This window comes from Dysidea avara, chromosome 6 (assembly GCF_963678975.1).
Source record: "Dysidea avara chromosome 6, odDysAvar1.4, whole genome shotgun sequence".
Taxonomy (NCBI): domain Eukaryota; kingdom Metazoa; phylum Porifera; class Demospongiae; order Dictyoceratida; family Dysideidae; genus Dysidea; species Dysidea avara.
In genome coordinates this window covers 9,940,734-9,963,820 of record NC_089277.1, presented here as the reverse complement: position 1 = coordinate 9,963,820, position 23,087 = coordinate 9,940,734, and the positions used below count along the sequence as shown (strand labels likewise).

Here is a 23,087-nt window from a genome sequence, read left to right as displayed (position 1 = left end):
GGCTGTTCTATTAGAGTACATTTTGATGACTGTTCTATCATACAGTATGATAGTAACTGTATAGTAGGGACCACAAAGGAGTAGGCGTGATAATAACACCCAAAAAACAGCCTCAATTTTCCCTGACAACGATGAGGCAGTATTGGTTAGGTAAAACTAAGCCCACAAAAGCTTTCAGATCGACTCAAAACGCTTTCAACAAGTTTCTATGGAATTTTAAAAACAATTTATTTAACGGAATTTTCTACTGACTGACTGACTGACTGATGCTTTCAGACAAGCGTAACTCGATAACGGCTAAGGCTATGGGCTTGATTTTTCACTGTTCGACGTCGCTTTGACCCGACTGGTGCCTTTTGGCATACCGCAGTACGTACAATGCATTCTTCATGGACTTACCAGTGTCCTCCTTTGTGTCCCATTCATCTTTGCTGACAGCAAAAATGTGTCGATTTGGTGGTAGCATGTGATGGTTTCCCTTCATAACGGAAATCATCCGTATTTTTTGTAGTGGCTATTTTGATTGCAGAGATCCTTTTTGAACAGTTATTGATTCGTACTGCTGTGTAACAGGTTGAACATAACAGACAACGGAGCGTAATCAGTGGATACTTCACTTTTCAGATGATAATTAATACTGGGGTGTGCAGCACAATTTCTTTTGGTGTGCGTGGATTGCAGAGGTGCTATTCTTGATCCAAAATGCTGTGTAACAGGTTGAACATAGCTGAAAAGGAAGCGTAATGGATACTTCACTTTTCAGACAATTAATATAGCTGGGGCGCGCGGCACCATTCAGATGCAGTATTCACCAGTCATAATTACTTACAAAAAAAGTTAACAAAAATTTGGAATTTAAAACAATAAATCCCTACTGTGCTCAAGATACCATAATGGAAATGCACAGTAGGAATATAATACTTCTTATTGTTTTACTGTGATTTAATATCGTGCACTATACTTCAACTTGACTTTTTATCGATGTACTATGGTCCCTACTCTAGTTGAAAATTCCAAATTTTTGTGTACTTGTTAAAATATCTTGATCTTTCTGCAAATTCAAGTAGTGAGGCCCTGGCATAATTTATCAATGATTCTGATAAATGCAACCCCATCCCTGTAAACCGATGTATGCAGAAGTTATGATGCATTGTTTGAAAGGCAGTGTTATTTTCTGTAACTTTTTAATACAATGTACAGTAAACGTGACAAAGTTTTTGATATGCACTGCATGTTGGATCATCTACATCATAGTCAAGGTAAGTCCATGAAGCATACATTGCACATGCTGCAGTATGCCAAAAGGCGCCTGTTGGGCTGAAGTGACGTCAAGCAGTGAAGCCTTAGCTGTTGCTTGTCTGAAGGCATTAGTCCATCAAGCAGTCAGTCAATAGAAGTTACATTGCACAAAAGTTTTTGCCACTATATAATAATGCACTAAAGTATGGCAGTCAGTGTGTTGCTTCTGTACAGACTGGACCATTGTCATGTAAACCATATACATGTCACTAACAAACTGGACCAGTATTTTGTTGCGTCAATGTTATGAAGTGTTTGACAACCAAAATTGGTGGTCTGATTTGTAAATTAGATATGCTCCTCTTTTAATTTAATATTGTGTTTGTACAACCAGTCTATAGTGACTGTTCTATTAGAGTGTTTGAGTGTATGTTCTATTAGAGTAATATGAAGATTAGTATCATGTAACATTAGTCACTTGTCCATGTCTACAACACTGAGATACAACAATGTGGTTTACACTGACTTGTATAACAACACACTCAGTACAATACGAGAGTTATGGGGGTGTGGTTCTAATACAAACACCTCTCCTGAATGACCCTGTGAATAAGACACAACAAACAGAGTCTAATATGTACAATATAATGATATTGTAGCAAGCTTTCAACCATACACACCATCACAACCCAACATCATTAGAATCCAATACACATACTTGTATGTTACAATGTACAGCAGCTTTAATTTTCTGTTTATAAAGTATATTTTGAACAGTGTTAGTACACATATCCCAGAAATAGAGGTAATACTTGAAATACTAAATATAAACTACAAATACAGAATTACATATACAGAGGGTATGTAGGGTGGTACCACTACACACATAAAGGTAATTACTTGAAATACTAAATAGAAACTAAATACAGAATTACATACACAGAGGGTATGTAGGGTGGTGCCAGTACACACATCCCACACATAGAGGTTACAATCTGGAGTAGAGGCTGTGATAATGTAATGATCGGTCCACTCCCAACCAACCTACAATGACAAAATACATATAGACATCTTATTACAAAGAATTCGCATGTGTAAACAAAATTCCAATAATTGACTGCTCACTAGGACAAATGCATAACCTGTCAATGTGTGTGTGTGTGTGTGTGTGTGTGTGTGTGTGTGTGTGTGTGTGTGTGTGTGTGTGTGTGTGTGTGTGTGTGTGTGTGTGTGTGTGTGTGTGTGTGTGTGTGTGTGTGTGTGTGTGTGTGCATGCTAGGATGATTGATAACCAAACATGTAATTTAATTGTACAGTAGTTCGTACTCAGCTATCTGCTGGTATTTGTAAGCCCAACAAAAATACATGTATAATTGGCAGATTCATTAGCTTCTTCTTAGGAACAACTGTTGTCTGAATCCACTACATATGTACATCAGGCCTTTATCTAGGACATCACCCAGGAGGATGAGGTTATATGGAGAAAGTGATGGTGTAAAGGTTCATGCATCTAGAAGGGGTCGCTCCCGGGTGTACTTTAGACTCTGTCAGATTGCTGCTAATGCATTCTAAGGAACCTGAGAATTACCTGACAGATGTAGCCAATGTTTCGGATGTATTCTCAGGTAGCTTGCTGCATCTATGCAATTTAAGGGGGGAGAGAGAGTTTGTCAAACAGGGGGAGGGGGGGAGGGGAAAGTGCCCATCTCTTTTAATGAAACTCTACACATACCATTGTGACTTGACGTTTGTGATAGACTACACATGGTATGGTCACTGATCACATGCAGCTAATGTGACTCACATGTTAGGCTATTTTGGCATTCGTAGTACCCTGTTCTCCCATTGGCTAGATTTGAACCACCACACCCTGGCAGTGCCATCACGAGATCCAGTAGCAAACAACCTAACAACAATAGACAGAGATACAACGTCATTATTACACTTCTAAATAAGGTAGAAATTATACATCCAGTAGATCTACTATCCTCAAACTACACACATAATGACTTACGATGAACAAGTGTGTCCAAACTTGACTATCATGATACAATCCTGTCAAGACACAAATACTATATGTTACATGTACAAGAAGAGAAGGAGCCATGATTATTAAATGATGCAGAAAATGAACAAAAACAAAAATAAATAAAGGCTGGTAAATCCTTGGATGCATGCAACCAAACAGGACCACAAAAGGAACTTGCATAGGCAGTGACCAAGCACCATAATTTCAACTGTCTCATAGTAACTTGGTGGTTTTAAATGATCAAACTCTGCAAGCAATTGTAGGTATTCCACTTTGGACTGTTTCCGGAAACGAGCTGATTGTATGTGGTGTACAGAGTCCAGAGGGCATGTCAATTCTAACAAAGCTATTGATGAAACTTAAGAATTGAATATAACAATGTCCGGTCAGTAGGGTACTGTTAGTATCGATATTGGAATTGTTGCTTGAGGTGCTTCGGTAACTTGGAAGTTCTGTAGATTTGCATACACTTGAACAATTGGAAAATTTGCAAAAATTTTAATGAGCTTTGTAGCCAGACTATGAAGCACCTGATTGTGACGTTAAGTGTATCGTTGTTGGCTTAAAGCAATAGGTCAACCATTTAAAACATGGGCAGTAGTAAGGCGGGTGGAATTACACAATAAGCACTTTGCATCACTTTGAATGGACCAGTGCTACAGGTTGACAGCAGTGGGCAAAGTGTCAGAGGCAGCGCGAACGAGGAATGATAATTGCCCAGGATGAAAACCTGACAGAAGCCTATTCCAAGTCCTACAAGAGCTCTCTAATTTGGCTGAGTTTCTAAACTTTGATTGAGCAGTGAGAGTCTGTAGATGATCCTCACATTGACTCTCTTCGTGTAGGTCTGCATATAACCTTCAAAATAATTCTGAACAATTGGCTATGTATGTATTAGTATCAAGATGAATATCAAAGTAAACAATCAAATAGACCAGGACTAGCTATTGTCACACACTTGTACCTACTCATCAATGGTAAATCAACAGTACATTACAGTAAGTCAAAAAACAGATCAAGAACAATCAAGGAAGATCATTGACTTACCATGTGTCCATGCAGTTCCCATGACTCTGGTGTGGGGGTGGTGAACATGTTGTACACTCGGACCATGTGATCTGTTCCACCAGTGGCAAAATAATGACCACCTAGTAACACAACATGACTACATCATATCATATGCTGTCAGCTTATATATGCATGCTAGAGGATCAATAGACAGAGCGATAGAACTATAAGTAGCTACTATAGACATCTGATGAAATATCAACTCAGATATATGAAGTGCCTGGACTGTATGCTGAGGAAACTATTTGGTCTCCAACTCATGTCTGCTCCATAACCTTATTAGGAAACTTGCTACAGCAGGTCTGTATGCAGGAATTTCAAAAGGGGTTCTAAATTGAAGCAGTAGACGATCACAGGCGCTTTAATATTCAATGTCCTGAGAATAGCCTTAAATGCAGAAATGCAAGCACTGATTAAATAAACTTCTCACACATCATAGTGTTGACACAAATTCCACTCAATATGGGCCCATCGCACACTAATACAAACAAGAGATTAAAATATGGTTGTAGTGCATGTACACTCCAGCATTTCTAAGACTGCTCAGGGTCATTTATTTCAGCTATAAGCTAAACCTTACATTTCAAATAACCTCAATAATCTATGTACACAGATAACCTCAAAGTGCTATGGCTAATAGCTACCTGGAAGCCACATGCTGTTCAGCTGGTAGAAGCCATGGACAGCGTGTGATGAATGCTAGAACACAGATTATAGTTGAAAAGATCGTTTTACATTAAAAATATAATTTCCAGTTTAAAATAGGGGGTTCAACCGAACCCCCCCTGGGTACGGGCCTGTACAGTCAACAATAATCAGCACACACAAGTATACAGTGCACATATTTGGCAATGACAAGGTAATGATATATGTAAGAATATACCTGGAATATACGTAGGTATATTTTTGGATGGAAAATATCAGCTAATATCAATCCTTATTTTTCACAGAGTATTAACTGTACTCCTACAGTGAATGTACACTGTAGGTCAACAGAATAAACAAAGAGTAGTCTCTGAAATTACTACAAAGGAGTACGTCAGAGTACCAGTATTAAGGATTGATTGTAGCAAATTCATTTTAGTATGGAGAACTGTATTGTTTACAAATATTCTAGTTGGATATAGTAACACTTAAGGAGTAATACACCTATCAAAGGTTTGCTCCACCTACCCCCATGCGGGAATAGGAGGATATTTGACCCAACTCTAAATAAAATTTCCCTACCCTGGGACAAAATTGTAGGTCAAATCCCTTCCTTTCTCCATTTGATTATTCCGATCCTTTGTTACAGTACAAACATTACTAACTTCCATACCTGGGACATACACTGTAACTTGTACTCCTTGCATGAGGGTAGGTGGGACAAAACTTTGATAGATGTAAATGGGAAAGCAGAAGTTATATGGACCAGTGTTGTGGAACATGTGTTGTGTGTTGTTTAGAAATGTTTAATGGTGAAATAAACTAAAACCCACAATCACTTATCACATGTACTACTATATAAGTACAGTGAAAATCTCAACAAAGCCATGGAAAGTTCTGTAGGTATGTACAATAATCATTCATAATTTTTACAAAGGTGCCCTATGGTACCTCACATACATAAATGATTAGGGGATGGGTGGTAGAACTTTGATTCAGTTCAATGTTCGATACTTTCCTGCAAAGTATCACAGTATTATTATTATGGGTACAATTAAAAATTTTTTTTTAAATCATTTAATGGAATTTTATACTAACTGACTGAATAACTGATTGACTGACTGATGCCTTCAGACAAGCATAACTTGATAACAGCTAAGACTATGGGCTTAATTTTTTCACTGTTTGACATTGCTTTGGCCCGAGAGGTGCCTTTTGCTATACCACAGTGCATCCAGTGCATTCTTCATGGACTTACCAGTGTCCTCCTTTGTGTCCCATTCATATTTGCTGACAGCAATGTGTCGATTTGGCGGTAGCACATGATGGCTTCTTTTCATACTGGAAATCATCTTATAGTGGCTACTTAAAATGCAGAGGTGCTTTTCAAACAGTTCTTGATTCATATGGCTATGTAAAGGGTTGAAAATAGCCAACAATGAAGCGCAATGGATACTCAACTTTTCAGACAATAATTGATATAACTGGGGCACACGGTGACATTTCTTTGTGGATTGCAGAGGTCTCTTTGACCAGTTCTTGATTCGTAATGTTGTGCAATGGTTTAAACATAGCTGACAATGAAGCATAATGGATACTTCAATTTTCAGACAATAATTTATATAGCAGGGGCGTGCGACACCATTTCTTTCTTTTGATGTAGCATGCATGGTCATAATAAATTATTTACAAAAAAGTTAACAAACAAGTACACAAAAATGTGTTTTCAACTAGAGTAGGGACCATAGCACATTGATAAAAAGTACTGAAACAAGCTGGAGTGGTGCATGATATTAAATCACAGTAAAACAATAAGAAGTGTTATATCCCCACTATGTATTACCAAAAACTCTTGGTTTTATTGTGATTTAAAATCATGCACCACGTGTTTTAGTACATTTTATTGATGTACTACGTAAGTAGTTGAAAATTCCAATTTTGGGTGTCCTTGTTTAACCATGAAGAATCAAAGGCATGGTTCTTAATTGACTTAAAACAAAGCCCACAATCAAAAACAAGTTTTAATAACTAGGTTTTAATTACATTCTGCTAAATGCTGCACAGTGAATACACTTAAAATTATTCAGAATTTTCTAACAAGTATAAGGAAAAATTAGGAATTATGAGTTCGATTAGGGATCATAGAAAAAAGTAGGGAGACAATAGACCGTATTCCAAATGATGTCACACGAATTTTCTATTTGGGGGATTCTTATATTTTCGAGTATTATCACCAATGGCGATCGAGATTTCAAAGATTGATATAGAGGCTAACAAACTAGATCTTGAGGTGAAATTACCAGGTTTGGTTATTACAGCAAAGAAACAATAGTTTTTCTTCTAAACTCTGAAAACCAGCTGAAAATTTCTAACCTGGCATTAAAGAATAGATTTTATACCACACCTGCTAGTTTTAGGTCAACATCTTCTTCCAGGATTGAATAGCAATTTGAATCTTATTAAGCTCCATTGGAACTCTCACTCGAAAATGTTAGAATACCCCAAATAGCCACAGCCATTTTATTTTGTGACGTCATTTGGAATATGGTCTATTAGTGCTCGGCGGTATTGAAATTTGAATACACAGTATTAGTAACAGGAAAATATCACGGTATATCGATATATAGTTAACTTGTCATTGTAACTATTGCATCATTTCTTGAGCCTAGTATGAAGTATAATCATCCCAAAAACCAAAAAAATATAGCTCAGTACAAGTAGTAATGTGAGAACCTCAAGTTTTTGTTTAGGGTGTGTCTGCTAAACCATCAACAAATTGGGTAATTAAAGTAAACACAAAAGGCTAGCTGGGTTAAAAGCAAGTATTCATCGATATACCGATATTTTGATATATTAGCTATCAAAGGATGTCACGGTATGATAATCGGATATGATAATTTATCACGATAAACGGTATTATCAGTATATCGCAGTGCACTAGAGACAATGAAAAATATGGATGATTACTGTTACCAAGGGAAACCATCATGTGCTACTGCCAAATCGACACTTTTTGCTATCGGCAAATATGAATGGGACACAAAGGAGGACACTGGTAAGTCCATGAAGAAAGCATTGTATGTACTGTGGTATGCCAAAAGGCACCTCTCGGGCTGAAGCAATGTTAAACAGTGAAAACATCACGTAGCCTTAGCCGTTATCAAGTTATGCTTGTCTGAAGGCATCACTCAGTTACACAGTAAGTCAGTCAATAGAAATTTCCGTTTAATATATATTAAATTTCATAGCAACTTGTTGAATGTGTTTCAGGCTGATCTGAAGGCTTGTTTGGGATCGTTTTGTCATCATCGTCATCAGGGAAAAGTGAGGCTTGTTTATAGGTGATATTTTTCATGGGTTCCCTACTATACAGTACTGTGTTACTGTATGATGTGACAGATTGTAAAAGGTATAAAACATATTATGCTTAGTATGCTTTGGTCTTTAATATCTCCTGGCATATCATACAGTACAGTAGTGCCGTATATTAGGGATCATGAAGATATGGGCTTTTCTGAGTATGACCTGAAATGCCTCCAAAAATATATAATTATATTTAGTGGAATTTTCTACTGACTGACTGACTAATGCCTTCAGACAAGTACAACTCAACCTACGGGCTTGATTTTTTCACTGTTACTCCTGAGACGTGCCTTTTGGCATACCACAGTAAGTACAATGCACGTATCATGGACTTAATTACCTTTGTCCTCCTTTTTGTCCTATTTCTTTTTGCTGACAGCTGAATAGAGCTGTAAACCTGATAACAAATTCAAAACCGGTTAACTAGTAACCAATAACTGGCAGTTAACCAGTTAACTGTTTCTGTGTAATACAGTGGTATTGGCAGACATAATGATACTCAACATAACTGCTGGAAGGTTTAGGGTGGTACCAAAGTGACCATCAACATCCTGTCTTACAATAACAGTTATTACAATCACATATTTACACTTGTTTTGAGGTTATGTTAGCAGGGGTAATTTATGGTTTACCAAGTGGGTGGGTAAAACCTGTATAAAGGCTTCTTAATTGGTAATTGGCTGATCTAGACAATACTGGTTAATAACCGTTTTTTTGCACACTGGTTCACAGCATTACAGCCGAAGCTGTTGCTTCGCAGTAGTGCGATGGTTTTTCTATGTTTGCTAAAGGAAATCGTATGTTGACTGCAGAGGCACTTCTCATACTGTTCTTTATTTGTAATGCTGTGAAATGGGCTGAGCATAGCTAAAAGCGAGGTGTAATGGCCACTTTTGAGTCAGTAATTGATACTCTGGTGCATAAATTGTTCATATTTTTCATGGTGACTGGATTGATTGTAGAGGGGATTTCCCTTTGTCTGTAGCACTAAGTAAGAGGCTGAACATAGCTGAAAGTGAAGCACAATGGCCACTTCACTTTCGAGTGAGTAATTGATAGCTGGGGCACATGTTCAGATGAAAACATTAACTCTGGTGTTCTCCTTTCTCTCGATGTGGTTCACAGTCATAATAATGTACAAAAGTAAACAAACAAGTATAAGGAAAATTAGAAAGTTGAAGTTCAACTAGAGATCATCGTAGGGAAGTTGCCTACACTAGTGGACATTTAATCTCTAATTCATGATCAGTCATGGGTATAGACTGAATTAGTCCACTAACAGTGTTGGGAGTAACGCATTACATAATATTACTACTTTTGTGGTAACTAAGTAATACAACGAAATACGCTATAAATACAGGTAATATAACTCAAGTTACTTTACTTACAAATGTAACGCGTTACCTAAGTAATAGTTATTGTAACGAATCTAATATTATGTAACATTATTACTACAAGTAACGAAGTTACTAATCTCGTTAGCAATCCACTGAGTAACGCCTAGCCACATGAAATAATGAAGCCTACTGAATGAAGCTTATTCACCAGATTATTATTTATAACCAAGATTTGCACATTGTCCAACAACACAATCATAAGGTGGTAGTTTCACACGTGACAGCTTAAGGCTGTGGACACAAAATAATATAATATGTAATTAGTGCTGGGACGAATGTCAATTTTCTACATTCGAATATTCTATAAATAAAGTAAACGAATGTTCGAATTATTTGTTTCTTACATTTCATATAACAAAACACTTTTAAAACTGTTTCAAAGCTGTAAGTGAGTCAAGGGTACTATACAAAACTATACTTAAGAACTTGAAGAATACAGCTAACTAATAAGTAACTACTGCCTACTGGTTAAGAAACTTTGAGTTTTTGTTCAAGAAAACAATGGCTTCAACATTCTTGGCTTTTAAACAATTTCGGTGCTTAGCTGTTGTGATTCCTGCTTTAGAAAACAATCTCTCCGAAGAGGCAGATGTAGCAGGTATGCTAAGGTAAACCTTAGCAAGTTTAGCTAGGTTTGAAAACCTGTGCTCGTTCATATTCCACCAAACCATTACATCAGAATTACGAGGTAGTGACTTCTCAAGCAAAATTCTTCAAGTTCTGTATCATTTTCAGAGCCCTCTGAGTCATTGTCATCTCCTAACAATATATCCAATGCTGTTTTTTTTTTCTTTTTTGCAGGTGGAGTTTCAGATGGCGCCTTCTCTTTGACAGCAACACACTGAAAAGTGGGGTTTCCACAATCAGCATCCTTCCATTGCAACAGCTCTTCTCTGACTGATTGTTTCAAGTCATCCGTAAGAAATTTCAAGCTCTTGAATCGAGGATCTAACGCAGCAGCTAACACAAGTGGTGAATCTGGTTCAATTCCATCCAAGCTCCACCTTCTCATGATGGATTCTCTAACAGCTGTCTTGAATGCAATGATACTTGCTGAATCACCTTCCTCACTGTCCATGCTAGTAAACACATTATGCATTATTGGCAAAATGCAAGATATTGACACCTTTCTTTCTGTACAAAAGAAAACGGTTGCTACATTCAATGGTCCAAGCAATTTAGCTAACTCTTCCAGTAAAACCCACTGATGAGCTGTGAGATCGAGGGTACGGTCTTGCCCTTTTGTAATGGTATTATCTGAAAGTACAGCAGAGACTGGCCACCTGTTAGCTACTAAACGCTGAATCATATATAGAGTACTATTCCATCTTGTTGTACAATCTATTTTGAGTTTTGTTGATTCATATTCATTTGAGACTGTTGCTTGTATAATTCAGCTGTTGCCAATGTGCTGTGATGGAAATGGCCTACTAATTTACGGGCAGCACCAAGAGCTCTATCAATAGATGTATTATTTTTAAATCCATCACTAATGCAAAGTTGCAGGATGTGAGCTGAACAATTCATTCCGGCCCATCCTTTTTCAATTCGCAACAGATCAGTGGCCCGTCTCATGTTTGATCCTTGATCATGTACAATACTACTGACTGTACGGTCAGCAATTTCATAAGATTCTAGCACCTCCTTTATAGTAGAAAAAATGTTCTCTCCTGTGTGGTGGTCAGGAAATGATCTTGTAGCAAGTACACAATCAACGAATTCCCACTGTGAAGTAAGGAACTGACAAGTAAGTGAAATGTAAGCTTCTGTAGAACTGCTCGTCCATATATCGGTGGTGAGGGAGAGTGAGAACGCGTCTGATTGAAGTTTGTCAGTGAGTAATGCTTTTCCACTTGTGTATCGATCGAACATAAGCTTACTGATATGTTTCCGTGATGGTACAGTGTATCCAGGCTCACAGTACTCCATTAGCTCTTGAAATCCCCGTCCTTCAACCATTGTTGCTGGTCGTAAATCGTGAACGGTCAGTCCATCTATCAGGTTGTCTAGAATCTTCGCACGCACTGGGCTACACTTCTGTACTTTCATTATCGAATCAATCTTGGGCTGTCCAGAATCACGAACGTACACAGTGGAATGGCTTCTTTGCAGGTGATCCCGTAAATTTGACGTGCCGCCATGGTAAGCAAACTTGCCCTTACAAAGAGTACAAATAACATTTCTGCTCCCATCCTTCTTAAAGTACTGCCACACATCCGACCTATTACGCCGGGAAGAATCGCCTAAATCCAAGCCGGCGCCTGAACCAGATGTCATGGCATTTTACTCGGTTGTAAACAATGCGCACATGACTCATAATCAATTTGAATCACGTGTATCTCTATTTGAATTACATAACATTCGGACGAACCTTCGAATCTTTCACATTCGTCCCAGCACTATATGTAATATTATTATAGTTACTTTATTTTATGGGTAATATGTAACTGTAACTAAATAGTTCAGTTGCAAGTAATATCTCTGGTAATATGTAACCAGTTACTTTTAAAAAAGTAACTTTCCCAACACTGTCCACTAATATATTTGCACATGTAGGCAACCTCCCTTACTATGCTCAAGATACTACAATGGAAATACACAGTAGGGATAAAACACTTCTTATTGCTTTACTATGATTTAATATCATGTGCTACTCCAGCTTGTTTCAGTACTTTTTATCGATGTGTTGTGGTCCCTACTCTAGCCGAAAATTCCAAAATTTTGTGTATACAATTATATGTGCCTCTCTGCGTGGGAAGTTCAAAGGAACAGCCAGTGCCATAATTTGTATATTGCACTGCTGCAGACCGCAGCGAGTGCATTATAACTTATAACGCACTGGTTGCGGTCTGTAGACCGCAACGAGTGCATTATAATTTATAATGCACCGACCGCAGTGCAATATACAGATATTGCACTGGCTGCGGTTTTGTGCAGCATAGCACAAGTTCCGGTGGCCAAGACCACTACGACACCTCACCTAATAGGTGGAAAGACACTTCACAGATCACTCGAATTCTTTTATAGCCTGACATGTAGAGGTCGATTGTGGGCCATAACGTCACCAATACGTATAATGTTTACAAGCAGCCAATGGCGATCGAAAAAAGCCAACGCGGGTAGCCACAACTCTAGTCTACTTATACACCTTACTAGTCTGGTGCCATCTTAGCCCAGATTAAACTGTAGTCCACTTCGACAATGACTCAATAAAACTAATATATTCTAAATAATACTAACCTTTACGTTCGATTGTGGTAACCAGTTTTGCCATGCCACCAGATTCAAGTTTAGCCAGTGTGAATAGTAAGAATTAGACTAGTATTGTTTAGTAGTTAAGTTTTGTTTACTTAAACCATCTATTTAGCTGCTTTTTTTCGCTCGAGAGAATCACTATGGCGATTAGTCTGGCGCTTAGTCTATATGGCGATTGAGTGATCACGCTGGCATGCTGAGCACTACATGATGAGAGTCGAACAGTGAATGCAGGTTAGTGATATAATTATCCCATAGCGTACTAGCTTTCAATATCTCAGGTGGCTGCAGTACTGCAGGGGGAACGTCATCACAACGTCCGGCTTGGTTACCCACAATCGATGTTAGAAACCTGGCCTTTATAAGTGTTACAGCTGTCTTGTGAGACTCTCCCCACCTATTAGGTGAGCGGTACATAACAGTTATACAACGTGCACTCGTGCTCTGCCTGTATAAAAGCACTTGCCTTCGGGCCTCACGGCCCTCAGGCTCGTGCGTTTATATCAGGCAGAGCACTCGTGGCCGTTGTATAACTATATAGTACAGAGCAGTGTATTTCTTACAATCTGTCAGTGCCGTACAGTGAACAGACACTCACTCAAACTCGTTGGTGGTAGTGTTATAGGACCAAATGAAGAGGTGACCTTCAGAACTGCTACAGTTGTGACAATACTTCATAAATTATCATTGAAAACTGGCAGGAATAAAAAGTGACTAATTGTATACACCATTAGTATATTAAAAATTATAAATTTAAAAATGAAGTAGGATCCAAGCAATAAAAAGTAGTGAAACAAGAGATGAACAATGGTAGCTATTACAGCATAGCTCAGTGGGAAATCCTACTTTGGCATTGAACACAAAATAATTGTTATACCATGCCAAAGTAGGGATTTCCCACTGAGCTATATTGTAATAGCTACCCTTGTTGATCTCTTGTGTCACTACTTTTTATTGCTTGGATTCCTACTTCATTATAATTTTTAATATACTAGTTTATTTAGTTTTTTGATACAGCATACAGCTAGCTATAAACATGTGACTGTTCTATTAGGGTGACTGCTGTATTAGAGTATCTTGAGTCAGCCTGCAAAGATGTGTGCTTTCCCAAAAGGGTGTGTGGTCATCGTGGTTTCAATTGATTATTAGACTAGAGTATCTCGAATCAGCCTAACAACTTGAAGGTGTGTGGTCACAAATACAGCTAGCGTAAAAGGGGCATAGCCATTGTGGTCTCGATTGATATGTAGAATAAAGAATGGGCGTGATGTTGTGACCTATCGTGGAGTACTGGTACCTCCATACAGTAGCGTAGCCTAAGCACCTTAAATAATTTTGTGGCGTCTATTATGCTGCTTAAAGAAAGTGTTGATAGTGAAAATTAATACCTTGATATGGTTTCATTGAATGAAGAAGACAAGCAGCCTAATTGAAGATAAAAGAAAAATCAAGGCACACAGGGCATACACTCGTCGGAACCCTAAAAGGCACATCCCATTGGTGAGTTTGTTGTTGTGGTGTAAAATGGTGACCGTGCGCTGCTTCGTTTAGGCTCTAGGCTTGCGACTGGTCAGTGAGTGAGGCAGTGAGTGAGTGAGACGAAATTTCAAGATTTGACTATTTAAAAAAAAAATTACATACGTATCTGGCTGCCAGTAAACATTTTCTTGTTTTTAACGCTACATTTGATGCTAGATGGACTAATATTATTCCGTAAAGGTGATTTTCGTCGCGTAAGAAGTTTCTAAGCTGGTTTTTAAAAGGCAATATTTTTGGCGGCTTGCATCATTTCGGAGGATTCCTACTTAAACAGTTTGATATAGAGCTGTGCAATTATATCAATTATGCAATAATCGTAAAAAAAAATGAAATAATCATTTAATCGGAAATAGAACAGTCTTCTTATAATCTACTGTAAAAAGCCATACTGATAATAATTATTCAATTGCTATCACCACAAAACCAACCCACATCATAAGCAATGCTTGTAAAGGAAACCTTATGTCACAAACTAGAGACAAGTATGTGTTAAACTTTTCTAAACAAATAAATTTAGCCTAAAATATACAGAATGTAATTAATCTCATAATCATAATCACTGAGTAGTAATTACTTGCAATTGCAATTGTAGTCACAATCGAACAGCTCTAACACCGTAGCAGTGGGGTTCACATACGTAATAGATTTGTATGCTCTTGCTTTCTTGTGTATGCATGAGTGCGTGATACATATCACTACACACACACACACACACACACACACACACACACACACACACACACACACACACACACACACACACACACACACACACACACACACACACAACACAACACACCTGTAATGATGTAATACTACCATGGTGACCAGTCAACACAGCAACTGGAGCTGAGGTTAGTGTACATCACACCCTGATTGTCTATAATCATAACAAACACATTATAATACTATATACAGTGGAACCTCAGTTATCCGACCCCACTAATCCGGATTCTCAGTTAACTGAGCTACAGAAATGACTGCTCTATTAGAGTAGTGACTGTTCTATTAGGGTAGCTGATATATTTAAAAAATGTTCTTTATGGTTTATGCAGTGTTTCAGAGAAACAGATTTATCAGACTTATGGACCACCCTGGTCCTAAGGGGTTCGAGTTCCACTGTAGCACACTAAAATACAGCAGACCCTATTAATAGATGCCTAAAGATGTCATGATTTTGCCATGTTGTGCACTTTGGGACCTCAGTGGCTAGATTTACACACATGTCTTCACAGCTTCAGTATCACATTCCAATGTACAGTATATAGGTTGAACTGGATCCCGAAAATCAGCTAAAATTGAAAAGTGGATTTTTCTTAAGAAAACTGACATTTTACCCAACCAAATGATTAGTGATGACAGAAAAGATGTCAACAACAGACATGTGTGGTTTGACTCCATTACAAATTCAGGAAAGGGTTGCAATGGACACTGCACTTTTATGGCATCCATATAGGAAATGTAAAGTGAAACTTTTGATTGTAAATTACTTATAGTGTCAGGTATTTGAATTAGAAAATTTTGAAATAATTTTAGTGGGTCAAGCATTGCTACAAATCAGCCAAATATTGTGTGAAGTTGCATCCATGAGATGGTAAATGTTTTTGAGGATCCAGCTCAATGCATAGATACTATAGTAGTGCTATATGAATCTGTACATGTAGTGGCGTGTACCTTGTCAGTACTGCCTGAGGCAATCAAGGTGTTGTTATGGTTGATGGAGATGTCGGACACTACTCCAGAGTGGCCCCTCAAGGTGGCTAGAAGTCTCCCCTCATTAGCTGACCAGACCTTACCAGACAATTACTTGTTCCCTAATTATACACAAGAACAAACATGTGATAAGATGTGAAAAGTTTACAATACCACACACACTCATCATCAGCTATATTAAATCCAAGATTTTTGCCTGTCTAAGTAGAATACAGTACTAAATGTAACCATGGATTAAAAGCACGAAGCAACCCAGTTCAAGATATAGGACACTCATCTGGATACATTCAAAATACTGGAGTGTTAAATCTAAACTATACAGCCCTTGTACAATCACGCCTATTAATTCCCGGATTGTACAAATAGCCAGAGGTATTTGTGAGCTCTTGTTAGAATGTCTTACTGTACTATTTTAAATTGTAGGAATTTTCCATATAAAAACTAGAGAATTCATATTATACAATAAAGTGTGTGAAGTGTTTCATCATACCAGGGAAAATAAAAATACAGTACATAAAGTGGAACAAGCACTACTGGATCTACAGGCTACCTGTCACATTCAGTGGTCAAACCTGAGGAGACTACATATTACACAACATACAGGTCCACACACTACTGTTGTGTAGTGTACATAAACTAATGACAGAGCCTCCTCTAATCCATGAGATACTATACAAATAATCATTCATTATACATGTGGTTATTGTATGTATGTTAGGCATGTGGTAAACATGAACCACACATATATACTGTATGGGGCATTTGTATTTAATGGATCAATGGATTGTGGATCGACAGATCACATGATATACATGCTCAGATCAACTTTGAGTAATTACTAAAAGCACCATGAGGGACAAAACTTGAATTAAACTAAAAATCATCACATTATAACTCTGAAGGTCACCGCTTTTAGCTGGATTGAATACAGACACTATATTACTAGTCTAGCTAGCTGCTGCTTTATAATTATTAGATTGTACCTAACTTACCACTGTTTACCTTGCAGCCTTTTCACAGGATATGCATCAACTATACGTTGTGCATTAAATAGAAGGAAGATTTTAGTAAACCATTCTTTCAGCAATCATCCTTTGCTATAGTTGCTACTAGTACCCTCAGGTGCAAAATTAACAAGCTTTCTTTCTTTCTGCTGGCAAAATAATAACAGGCCTGCATATCACGAGACAGGATTGATTAGAGTCCCTAAAGCATGGCATTAGAATAGCTAGATTTCATAAGCACTATTTGTTGATGACAGACTATACAGTACTGTACTGAATTTTCAGTGGTACATAGCTACATTTTTTTCTCATTATTCTCAATATCACTAGAGGTTTGAAGTTTGGTATAGATTTACTTATGCAGGTGAGGAACCAAGGTAACTCTCTGCAACAACGAACCAGTCAGTTGTTTCCACCCACCCCTCCTAACATCTCAATACATGTTGCAACATAGAGTCACTAATCACAGACCATTGTGCCTGTCTATCAGCCTCCTCATCCCATACATCATGTACCTAAGAGTTCAGAAACATGATGAAACATGATGTACAAACTTCTGCACTAACTCTCCCATTACACAATGGGCCTACATTAAACCTTTTCTGTGCTCATGATGTCAGTTTCCTGAGCAAGCCTCAATGGCAACCTACCAACACTAGGCTGAACAAAACAATGTATCATCAGTGCAATGTGTGGCACATCAATATGTAGTCAATTCATGTCACACCTTGTTTTACAATCCTTGAGCTAATGGCAGACCAAATCTCTCAAAGTTCATGACATCAAGTGATCCAACAATCATATAGCAACTCCTTCACCAAGCTGGATTACATCACCAGACTGAGGAATATTACTACCTGAATGAAGCATCATAAATCCATCTACTTCATGGACATCATCACGAAACCACTTGGTCTCACTATTTATACATACTATATGCCAATTCAGTTCTTGCATCTTTTTGTCAACAGAAACTGGATGACCAATAGGTTGAACCACTATCCATCTCTACTAGGCTTCTATAGGGAGTCCAGTGAACCTTCTTGGCTTTTTATTTTTTTATATTTTTTTACGGTAATGCTTCTTCAAATACAGGCACTAGTACAACAATAACAGAATCAGTTACTTCCACCACACAACAGTCAGAGATGCTGCCATTAACCACACCATCTACAAGTGATAAGTTACTATGTCCACCAAGAGGAGGTTGAGCACACACACACACACACACACACACACACACACACACACACACACACACACACACACACACACACACACACACACACACACACACTACACACACACAGAGGTGTGTAAAATCTCACTTGACTATAACAGTATCATACTAGCATTATATCTGATTCCTCATTCTGCAAAAAAATAAATAGATATAAATTTTATAAAACCACAACTAGTTACAACGGATGTTACATGTACATTCCAGTAGGCAGTGTTGGGGGTAACACATTCAGTGCTCAAAATAACGAAAAAGATATGTACTGCGGTGACTGCAGATCAAAACAAAATTTGCTCTACAGTTGCTGACTATTGATCTGCGGTGCTACATTTTCAACTGTGCATATTGAGGAATGTAGCCAGGATTGTATAACAAGTGTGTGTAGATGCTAAGTCAGGGGGTCTGGAGGCATGCTGAATCTGAGAATTACTACAGCAGAATACTGTGAATATTTGCTTGACACTATTATGACACATTAATACACTGCTAAGTGATTATTTTACATGCTAGGCAGTAACTGCCAACCATAGCAAATATTGGTCGGTTGTAGGAGGGATCTGAACGGAAAACTGCAGACTGCCGACTGTTATTTTTTGAGCTCTGCACATTACTTATGTAAAAAGTTAGTACACAGAAAAATTTGGAATTTTCAACTAGAGTAGGGACCATAGCACATCGATAAAAAGTACTGAAACAAGCTGGAGTAGTGCACGATATTAAATCACAGTAAAACAATAAGAAGTGTTATATCCCTACTGTGCATTTCCATTATGGTATAGCACAGTAGGGATATTTGTCAGTGTTTATTTAGGAGGGGAAGCTTGCCACCCATTGACAAATTCTCAACCCACCTTAAATTTTAAGCAATAGTTTAAATGAAGGTGCCTCAGGATGCATAAGAAGCAATCTACGAGAGTCTCAAATCCCAAAAATTTCTGGAGTGGCATATTGTTCTCAGGTATCTAAGAATGTGCCAGAAACAATTTACGAGAGTCTAAAACAAATTTTTTTCAGTAACGGCACATTCAGAAGCAATTTACAAGAGTCTAAAATGCAAAAATTACTGCAGCAGCATATCATATTCTCAGATATGCACCAAAAGAAGTGATGTATGACCGAGAGTTAAAAATGCAAAGATTTACTGGAGTGGCATGTTTATGTATTCTCAGATATTGTACAAGAGAATGCACAAATCCAACAGTCTAGTGGGTATGGTCCCTAGATGCCATGTGCATAAAAGTAAACACAGAGATGCTACCACACTCTGATAAAACTGTACTTTGCTCCCCCCAGTCATTTCTCAGGTGAAGGCCTGTACACCTTTGAACACTTACACACTAGTGGACAGGGTGGATTTCCAAGAAGCAACAAAATGTAGCATTATCCATTATTTGTTTTTCTTGCATACACATAATCTCATTGAAGTGTTCAGCTCACATGTCAGTGTGTTATCAAGTCAGTACAAATTCACACTGTGTTTTGCCTGCTGCTTAAACAGATTGGGGTACAAATTTAAGCACACCTTTATGCAGCTTGCTGTGGCTATTCTCAGTCAAATATTGCTTGAAAAGCTGCCAATTTTATAATGGAATAAAGGAAATGTACCACCTGCCCATATACAACTATGCCTCAGTGGAGGATGGGAATCAGAATATTTTGGAGTGGAGTACAGTGGAACCTAAACTAAGGACACAATAGAAGAAAAGAAACATAATAAGGACAAAGACTTTGGTCCCAACAGGTCTGGTTAATACATTTTTTACGTCTAATAGAGGAAAACACTGGATCTACGAAAACCGTTCTTATTGCCCAAGACAGGAAGTTTGATTTTTTCTCACAAACACAAAGCTTAATGAATGCACTATCAAGTTTCACTGCCACAGTCGACCAGAGTAAAGTGGTCTGCTTTTGCTGGCTGCTTTTTTAAAAGCACAGTGGCGAGCCGTATGAGTGGTCTGGGGTCTTGATGGAACCCTGGCCAACCAGGAGATGGCTGTGTGTGGTTGTACAGCTCCGTGGTGCTGGACAATGACCTGTGCTGTAAATTTCCTTTCATTTTAGCCAGTTCTGGGGTCTGAATAGCCCATAACTTGGCCTAATTCATCCCAACACGTTTTTTTTTTCAATTTTTGAACACCATCTTGCCCGCCTTCCAGGGCCCCCGCCTCCCACCCTTCTGGAGCTCGCCTGATACAGACAATCTCGGTTTAAAAACTATCTAAAATGGTAGGAAACTTAGTTGTTGGCTACTTCTTCAGTGGATGACCAGGAAGGTAAGAAATTGTTGTGAAACATGTGAAAATTTGGTATGCGTAGCTACTACCATTGGCCAGCTACAACACTTTGAATATTTAAAACCGACGTTTCTCAATACTTTTAAATGAGCGATAAGACCGGTTTTCCCAGAGACAGTCACATATTACAGTAATAAGTGGCCAAAATTTTTGGTTCCCAAAATGTCTGTAATAGATAGGTTGCTCCACTGTAGTCACTTTCACACTATCATCAGATACAGTATTGAGATGAACCAAGAATATCACTGTAAACAAAAATTCTAATTGTCAAAAATTTGCTTTGATTCCTTCATTTCACTCATAAAAATCCTTTGATACCCTGATCATCAGCTGGAAAGCCTGCCATGTTGGCTTTTGAAAATGTATCATCATCACTTATTTTGATGTCTTGATGTCTTGATTCACTGTAAAAATTCTCTTGATTGGATCTGATCCGGTCACAAGTGTTTTAACTGCTAATCAGAAACACCAGCCAAAAATGACTACTCATTGCTATTAGCCAATAGTCTTACACTGCCATTTCTTCTTTTGTATTATGTCTTCCCCACCCAACAAACCAATGGGGTGGCACTCCAATACATACAGTGGCAGATCTAGGAATTTTCAGAGGGGGTTTCAGGTTCAGGAAGTTTTCAATAACTGTGATCCCACTCAGTCTTATAGCTCAGTGGCCTGTAGCTTCATAGATCTATAGTGAATCATAAAAATAACTCCAAAACATTGTTTCATAGTTGATCAAGGCTTTCGCAGAAAGTTTTGAAGCAAAACAGCACTAATACCAATAATTATTTCTAGAGACACTTAACACGCTTCAACACTGTAATGCCATTTTTAGTGATTCCAAAGCCAAAAGTATGAAGTTTGGCCAGTAGAAAAGATCCCAATGTGATACACTATGCATAACTGTTGGTGATTTTATCACTTACATGAATCATAAATAAATTAGGGGCGCGCGCACTTTTTCAGAGGAGGTTTCAGCTGAAACCATTGCAACCCCCTGTATCCACCACTGTTCAGATCTTCATCTTCCATAGTCAAACTCAAATACAAGCTTTGACTTTCACTAAAAGCCACACTTAACTCTTGACCAAATTTTAGTACATTTACATTGCTACTCTGAAAGTATCAAAAGTGGTAAATTATGTAATCAGCTTTCATGCTGTGCTAGTCCTTTGACCGACTGCAAATTTCTAGCTTGACTTTTGCTTTGACCAATGACAAAAATCAGAGTGCAGGTTATATTAGAGTGCCACCCCTTTGAAAACAGTGTGTGACACATGTCTCCCATCAATTATAGTTCATGTAGAAGTTGTTGTTTTTTTAAAGAAAGAAGAACCGACCCAAGTTGGCACTCCCATCCACCACACTCTACTCTACGCTAAGATGTTCTATAAAATGGGTTTAGCCTTTTCCTACACCTACAGAGCTACTGAAACAGAACCTACAGAACACAGAATAGAAAAAAAAAGGAAATGGGGCTTAAACGGCCCCAAGACGCCCCTCCCCCAGTGCAAGGTAGTTACACAGTAAATAAGATGACCCTACACTGTTACAACACAGGACTGGTATTGTTTTGTTCCGTGTGATCTCAGTTCAGCACGGGAGACCGGCTATTGGCCGAGTGTAAACATTCAGTACCTTGTTCAGTACGTCAACCATAACAAAAACGCTCACCCCGCTAATATGAAAATACATATGCAGCCTAGTCTCCGGCCCAGCTCGTCTGGCATCCGTGGCATCGTCCCAGGGAATCATCTTGGGCATCGTCATCTGACGTTAAGTGCTCCAATTTCTCTACTTGATGCGCCCTGGCCTATTGAACAGTGCATGATTTCCGGCACTATAGGCGCTTCGATAAAATAATTATTAATTAACTAAGACTGAAACTCGATACTGGGGCTGTGGGGAGCCGAACAGCCTCTCAGAGCAGCCAGCTAGTCCTGTGATGACTGAAGAGGATGTGTAACTAAGTGGCCTGCGAGGGGTCCTGCCAGGATATAAACAGAGGTATTACATGCATATTTATCACATCATCAAGTCTCGTCAAGTTTGCATCTTTTTTTTTTTTTGTAATAATTATTATGTAACATATTATACTATACATGTATGTGTGTGTGTGTGTGTGTGTGTGTGTGTGTGTGTGTGTGTGTGCGTGTGTGTGTGTGTGTGTGTGTGTGTGTGTGTGTGTGTGTGTGTGTGTTTGTATGTGTGTGTGTGTGTGTGTGTGTGTGTGTGTGTGTGTGTGTGTGTGTATGTACGTAAGTGCTGCGTATGTATATTATGTATATGTATGTATGTACT

General features: G+C 38.3%; 1 protein-coding gene and 1 long non-coding RNA gene across 4 annotated transcripts in view; both read right to left on the bottom strand.

The window, feature by feature from the left end:
- LOC136257314 (protein NLRC3-like) overlaps positions 1-23,087 on the bottom strand; it is a 273,319-nt gene that overhangs the window by 211,798 nt on the left and 38,434 nt on the right. The gene's annotated exons all lie outside the window — the stretch shown is intronic.
- On the bottom strand, positions 1,950-22,619 carry LOC136258202 (uncharacterized). Of its 3 annotated transcripts, none has more exons than XR_010702615.1 (7): positions 22,461-22,619; positions 16,210-16,349; positions 15,335-15,415; positions 4,316-4,416; positions 3,254-3,294; positions 3,044-3,145; positions 1,950-2,283 (listed from the first exon to the last, which is right to left on the bottom strand). It is a non-coding gene; the product is annotated as an uncharacterized lncRNA (long non-coding RNA). The 3 variants fall into 3 exon arrangements; XR_010702614.1 differs by lacking the exon at positions 22,461-22,619 and adding an exon at positions 18,581-18,629; XR_010702616.1 differs by lacking the exon at positions 22,461-22,619 and adding an exon at positions 17,241-17,634.